At 47.1% G+C, this 6,125-nt stretch overlaps 1 pseudogene; it reads left to right on the forward strand.

The window, feature by feature from the left end:
• The first annotated feature begins 2,794 nt into the window (after nt 1–2,794).
• On the forward strand, nt 2,795–3,136 carry LOC105983669 (annotated as a pseudogene).
• Nucleotides 3,137–6,125: the final 2,989 nt, after the last annotated feature.

Consider the following 6,125-nt stretch of genomic DNA (forward strand, 5'->3'; position numbering starts at 1 on the left):
CATGTAGTAGAGCACCAACCTTGAGCACAAAGTCAAGCAAGAGCAAGAAGTCCTAAGTTCAGGCCCCAGGATCAGTGCATGTGCGCACATGTGCCTTCTGGGGTTGTGAGGATTAAGTGAAGAGATAAGGTGGATGAATGCTGTAAGTGTTGACCCTTATTATTATTATTATTATTATTATTATTATTTGCTGATCATGGGGCCTGAACTCTGGGTCTGGGCGCTGTCCCTCAGCTCTTCAGCTCAAGGCTAGCGCTCTACTACTGGAGCCACAGCGCCACTTCCGGCTTTTTTTTTCTGTTTATGTGGTGCTGAGGACTCGAACCCAGGGCCTCATGTTTGCAAGGCATGCGCTCTACCGCTGAGCCACCTTCCCAGCCCCGGCCCTTATTATTTTTATACCTGGCCTGCTCAACTTGACTGCCATGAGTTGTCTCTGGCATGGCAAACTCCACAGTGATCTTTGTGAAGGCCATCCTTGTCCTCACCATGGTGAAGAGAGAAAGAGGGAGTCCCTGACAGCAGGCAAAGCTTTCCCCCTCTCAAGCCTTAGGGACTCAGGGAAAGGAATCCTGGCCCTGACCCCAAAGAGGCAGGGAGGTGCTGAGGGCAAGATGACCAGGGTGGTCACTACAATCAGACAGAGGCCTTGACCTTGGTTGTGACTGCCACAATGACCTTGGCTTGGTTGCCTAGGAAGGCAACTTATAGAAGAGGCAGAGGCTGGTGAGGTTGTGAGGGGAAAGTAAGAAATGGTAGGAGGGCGAGGAGAGGGGAGGGAGGGAAGGTTGGGAGAGGGAGGAGGACTGGGAGGAAGGCGCAGTGGGAAAGGTGGTAGGGGGTCTGGAGTCAATGAGGGAGGAGGGAGGAGGGAGGAGGGAGAGGGGCTGCTGGGGAGGGGGTAGTGGGAGTTCTGGCCTGGAACACCGGGAGGCCAGGCGGGGCTCCCTGCCCCCCCACCCCACCGGACTGTCCAGGGCGCCGCCCCGCCCCGGGCCAAGGCCCAGGCTTCCGTGGCCTCCACGGGAGCCTCTGAGCCTCCCGCCGGCTGCCAGAGCTCCAGCGCCACCTACTCCCGGCCTCTCCCCCCCCCCCCCCGTGGATGCTTCTATTTTAGGCACCACATTATTTCCTGCTGTGATTTTTTTTTCCAGGCTTCTAATTCGGGCTCTGAGGTAAGCCATGACATCCGCTGGCGTCCGCGGGCCCCCTCCGCGCCGCTCTCCGCGGGCGCCTCGGGCCTCTGCAGCCCCCAGGGCGCGGGTGCGGGTGGGGAGACCCTCGGCCAGGCACCCGCGCCAACAGGCCCCAGAGAAGGGCTTCCCCGGCAGGGCACCAGAATGCAGCTAGAGTGGAAGTCTAGGCAAGCGCTTAGAACAAGATCACACACACACACACACACACACACACCCAGGACACACACACACACACACACAAGGGACCAGGGATGCTTCCACGTCTGTGGAAGGGAGGGGGACGAAGGCCCTTTGAGAATCTGATGATGACTGTGCACCCTCCCCCGAAAGTGCCCAGCAAACCCATAAGCACACACAGCCCCTGCAACTTCACCACTGTGATTTCAGGTCTGTGCACCTGCTCCAGCTGGAGCACCCCAAGTACCCCAGTTCAAAGATCTGTGTCCTCTTACCAGTCGTCTCCGGCTCTTCTTTTCTTCCCCTCCACCCCCTACCTCTGATCACCCTCATCAGAGGCAATCAGTGTGTTATGCAGACATCTGGAATGCTCAAGTATCTCACCCCCACGTGGGCAAATGAAGCTTCCCCAGGGGGCTGCCCTGCCCCTTCCTTCTCCCTTGGAGTTCCTTAGCTGGGTCCTGCTGGCATCTGGTAGTGGAAGGACACTGCATTTGGACCAGGGGACTTGGGTTCAAATTTATCACTTTTTTTTGACAGTAGTGGGGCCTGAACTCTGGGCCTGGGATAGCACCTTACCACTTGAGCCACAGCACCATTTCTGGCTTTTTTCTGCTTATATGGTGCTGAGGAATTGAACCAAGGGCCTCATGCATGCGAGGCAAGCACTCTACCACTAAGCCAACCTCCCAGCCCCCAAATTGATCACTTCTTAGCTTTCTTACCTAACCCCCCCCCAGCTTATAGTTCATTTGAACAATGGGAATTCTATAAAGCTTCCTCTCATGACTAAATGAGATCTTGCAAGAGGAGACAGCTTTCAAATGTCCTTCTTTGTATGAGAGGGACCTAGTTTGCTTATTTGAATCTCATTAATCTTGTCTGTTACCTCACAGAATGGGCAGCATTCAATAGTTTTTTTTGTTTTGTTGAGCATCGTGTTTGAATTTGGAGTATGGACACTGTCCTTGAGCTCTTTTTGCTCAAGGCTAATGCTCTACCACTTTGAGCCACAGAGCCACTTCTACATTTCTAGTGGTTAATTGGAGAGAAGAGTGTCAAGAACTTTCCTGCCTAGGCTGGCTTTGAACCACCAGTCTCCTGAGTAACTAGGATTACAGGCATGAGCACCACCTGGCTGTCTTGTTTGGTAATGTCTGAATGTCATTGTCACACACACACACACACACACACACACACACACACACATTTGTTTATAATGGAAACCTAACATCCAACACAATAGTGCGGAAAGAGGTGACTATGGGAGATGATGGGATTAAAAGGGCTCTGCCATCATGAATGAGATTGTTTTTTATCAAAAAATAATAATAATAATAGAAGTGGAGAGGGGGCTTTCTCACTACCCAGCCATGTTGTCAGCTTTGTCTTGGGAGCTGTCCCACACCTAAGGCACAAAGATGGTAGCCATCAAGAAGATGAAAATGTCTCTGAAGTCATTCTCTAGGCTCCAACTTGTTATAGAAAGTGGAAAGTACCTGCTGGGGTACAGCACACTCTGAAGATAATCAAGCAGGGCAAAGGGAAATTGGTCATCTTTGCCAACAACTGCCCAGCCTTGAGGAAATCTGAAATGGAATACTATGCTATGTTGGCCAAAACTGGTGTCTATCACTACAGTGGCAATAATATGAACTGGATACAGCATGCGGGAAATACATGGAGGCTATACGCTGGCTGTCCTTGATCCAGATGATTTTGGTATCACTAGAAGCAGGCCAGAACAAACTGGAGAAAAGTAAATAGTGCATAAGTTTTCTTTAATAAAACTTGCCAAAGCTATTTAAAAGGTGGGGAGGGGCCTTGAGGGGCTTTGTTTGTCCCTGCTGCTATGTAGAGACATAGAAGCTAGCATCTCTGACCACTAACCCCTCACTAGACACCAGATCTGCTGGTGACTTGAAATCTAGGATATCTAAATATTGTATGTTAGCCATCCACATGAACTAAAACATACAGGTAAACTGAGTCCAAAATAAGGAGTGATGTGACATTGGTGGTTCATGCCTGTAATCCTAGCTACTCAGGAGATTGAGATCTGAGGATTGTAGTTCCAAGACAGCCCAGGCAGGAAAGTCTGTGAGACTCTTGCCTCTAATTAACCACCAAAAAGCCAGAAGTGACACTGTGGCTCCAATGGTAGAGTGCTAGCCTTGAGAAAAAATAAAATAAATTGGTAATTAATTCTGTGGTTCTTGATTTATTCACCAGGTGGAATTTTGTTTAGTTGAATTGTCTGGTTAATGAAAGTTACTGTACACATTTCAAAGAACAAGAATACAATGAGCCTTTGGTTAACTGACATTCTCCAGGGTTAACTGGAAAATCCCCTCAATCAAGGTTATTGTTGAGAGGCTTTCTAGAACAGCAGAGTTAGTTTCCTGCCTTTCTAAGCACAGGGAATGTAGCAAGGGAATGCATGAGTCAATGTCTAGGGATGATTCTGCCACCTGGGTGGAAGCAGGGCCCAGACAAGGGGGCGGAGAATTCTCTCAGACCACTCCCAGTCGGGGGGCGGTGTCAAAGACCCCTACATAACTGGTGACATAAAGTAACTGTACAAAGGGGCTCACCAGTCTCTTTGCAAGATTCAGACATCCAGGTTAAACATCCTCTTTTAGAGCATGGCTCACTTGTAAGCCAGGAAAGAGCTGAAAAGCAGAGCTCCCTGCCATGACACAACCCAGGGCTCTTTGCCATGGAAAAGAATTTCACCCATCCAGACTCTTGTACTTTTTAGCTGTAAGACTTTAGGCAAGCGCCCGAGTCTTAGTTTCCTTGTCTATAAATTGGAGGGAACAAGACAGTCTCATGGAGCTGTGATCAGGACTGGATGAACTAACGGACGAAAAAAGACTAGTGTAGCATTTAGAATTTAGTGAGTGTTGATAAATGGAAGGCATTACTCTATTAGGAATGGAGTAATTCGATTAGCTCTCTTCTCCCTCCTCCCTTCCATCCCACCCTATCACCATAGAATAGATAGCCGACTTGACATCAGAACCATATCCACCATTTTGTAATCATCATACTAACAATTGATTCCATCTAGATTCATCAATGGCTACATAAGTTTAAGAAGAGCAGGATATTCAGTCTTAAAGTATCTTCCACCCATTTACTTATTAATTACAAAGGGAAAAGTAGTAACTTTACAGTAACAAACCTGACAAATACCCCCTTAACCAAGTGAAAAAAGTGATTATCACCAATTCCTACACAAGAGCATCACACAGCATCTTCTGGGAGGCCTGCCAGCAAATGCCTGGCCTGACTCTAACGAGAAGCACATCAGACTAATCCAAACTAAGGAGCCTTCTACAGAACACTATCTTGAACTTTTGAAAAATATCCAGGTCTTGAAAGGCAAAGGAAAGCTGAGGAACTATTCTAAGCTAAATAATGGAAACTGCATGGACTATGTTATTGGAATTGGATCCTAGACAAGTTAAAAACAAAACAAACTTGGGCCAGGGGCTGGTGGCTCATGCTTGTAATCCTCGATGCTCAGGAAGCTGAGATCTAAGGATTTGGGTTTGAAGCCAGCCCAAGCAGGAAAGTCTGAGACTTTCTCCAATTAACCACAAAAAGTCAGAGGTAGAGCTGTGGTTTACCTGGTAGAGCACCAACCTTGAGCGGAAGACCTCAGGGACAGTGCTAAACCCTAGGATTAGTTTTAAAAAAAAGAATATTATTGAGAGAATTTGATACGTCTTGATATGGACAGAATTTGGTACCACAACCTTACAGGAAACAGAAAAGAGACTCACCAATCAAAAAGCCATCTAATGCTCACTAGTTAACCCAAGACCAAGCGCTATAATGAAGAAGATAGCTGAAGATGGCCCAAGATGGCAGACATAGGCTAACCTGCCATCCCCTGTGGCATGTCTATGCCATGTACTATCTCTGCTATATTTCTTTTCTGATAAACTTTCTACTAGCTCTAACTTTTAAAAAAAGGGTTTTTTGGTCCGTCGTGGGGCTTGAACTCTGGGCCTAGGCGCTGTCCCTCAGCTCTTCAGCTCAAGGCTAGCACTATACCACTTGAACCACAACGCCACTTCTGGTTTTCTGGTGGCTTATTGGAGATAAGAGTCTCAGAGACTTTCCTGCCCAGGCTGGCTTTGAACCATGGTCCTCTGATCTCAGCCTCCTGAGTAGCTAGGATTAGAAGCATGAGACACTGACTCCTGGGTCTTAAAATTTTTAATATGGATTGTATATTAAATATAGCATTATATACATTTGATGTTCCCTGACATGTGAAGTGTCTATGTGTTAAAGAAAATCACTCTGAAGTATTTAAGGGTGAAGAAGTATAATGTCTATAACTGATGCTCAAATGATTTAAAACGGTTAGTATAAATGTACATATACTTTAAGAAAGAAAGAGAATACTAAAACAAATGTAGCAAAATATTACCATCGGTGAAGTTGAATGAAGAGTACTCTAGGACCTCTGTTAGTCTTAAAGCTTTTAGGTAGGTTTTATTTAAAAAAAAAGAGGGGGGGAGGCCAGGCTCATGCCTGTCATTCTAGTTATTCAGGAAGCTGAGATCTGAGGATCATGGTTCAAAGCCAGCCAGGGCAGAAAAGTCTATGAGACCCTTATCTTCAACAAATTACCCAAAATAACTGGAAGTGAAGCTATGGCTCAAGTGGTAGAGTGCTAGCCTTGAGTAAAAGAAGCTCAGGGATAGTGCCAGGGTCCTGAGTTCAAGCCACAGG

The sequence above is a fragment of the Dipodomys ordii genome, unplaced genomic scaffold, assembly GCF_000151885.1.
Source record: "Dipodomys ordii isolate 6190 unplaced genomic scaffold, Dord_2.0 Scaffold20, whole genome shotgun sequence".
NCBI lineage: Eukaryota > Metazoa > Chordata > Mammalia > Rodentia > Heteromyidae > Dipodomys > Dipodomys ordii.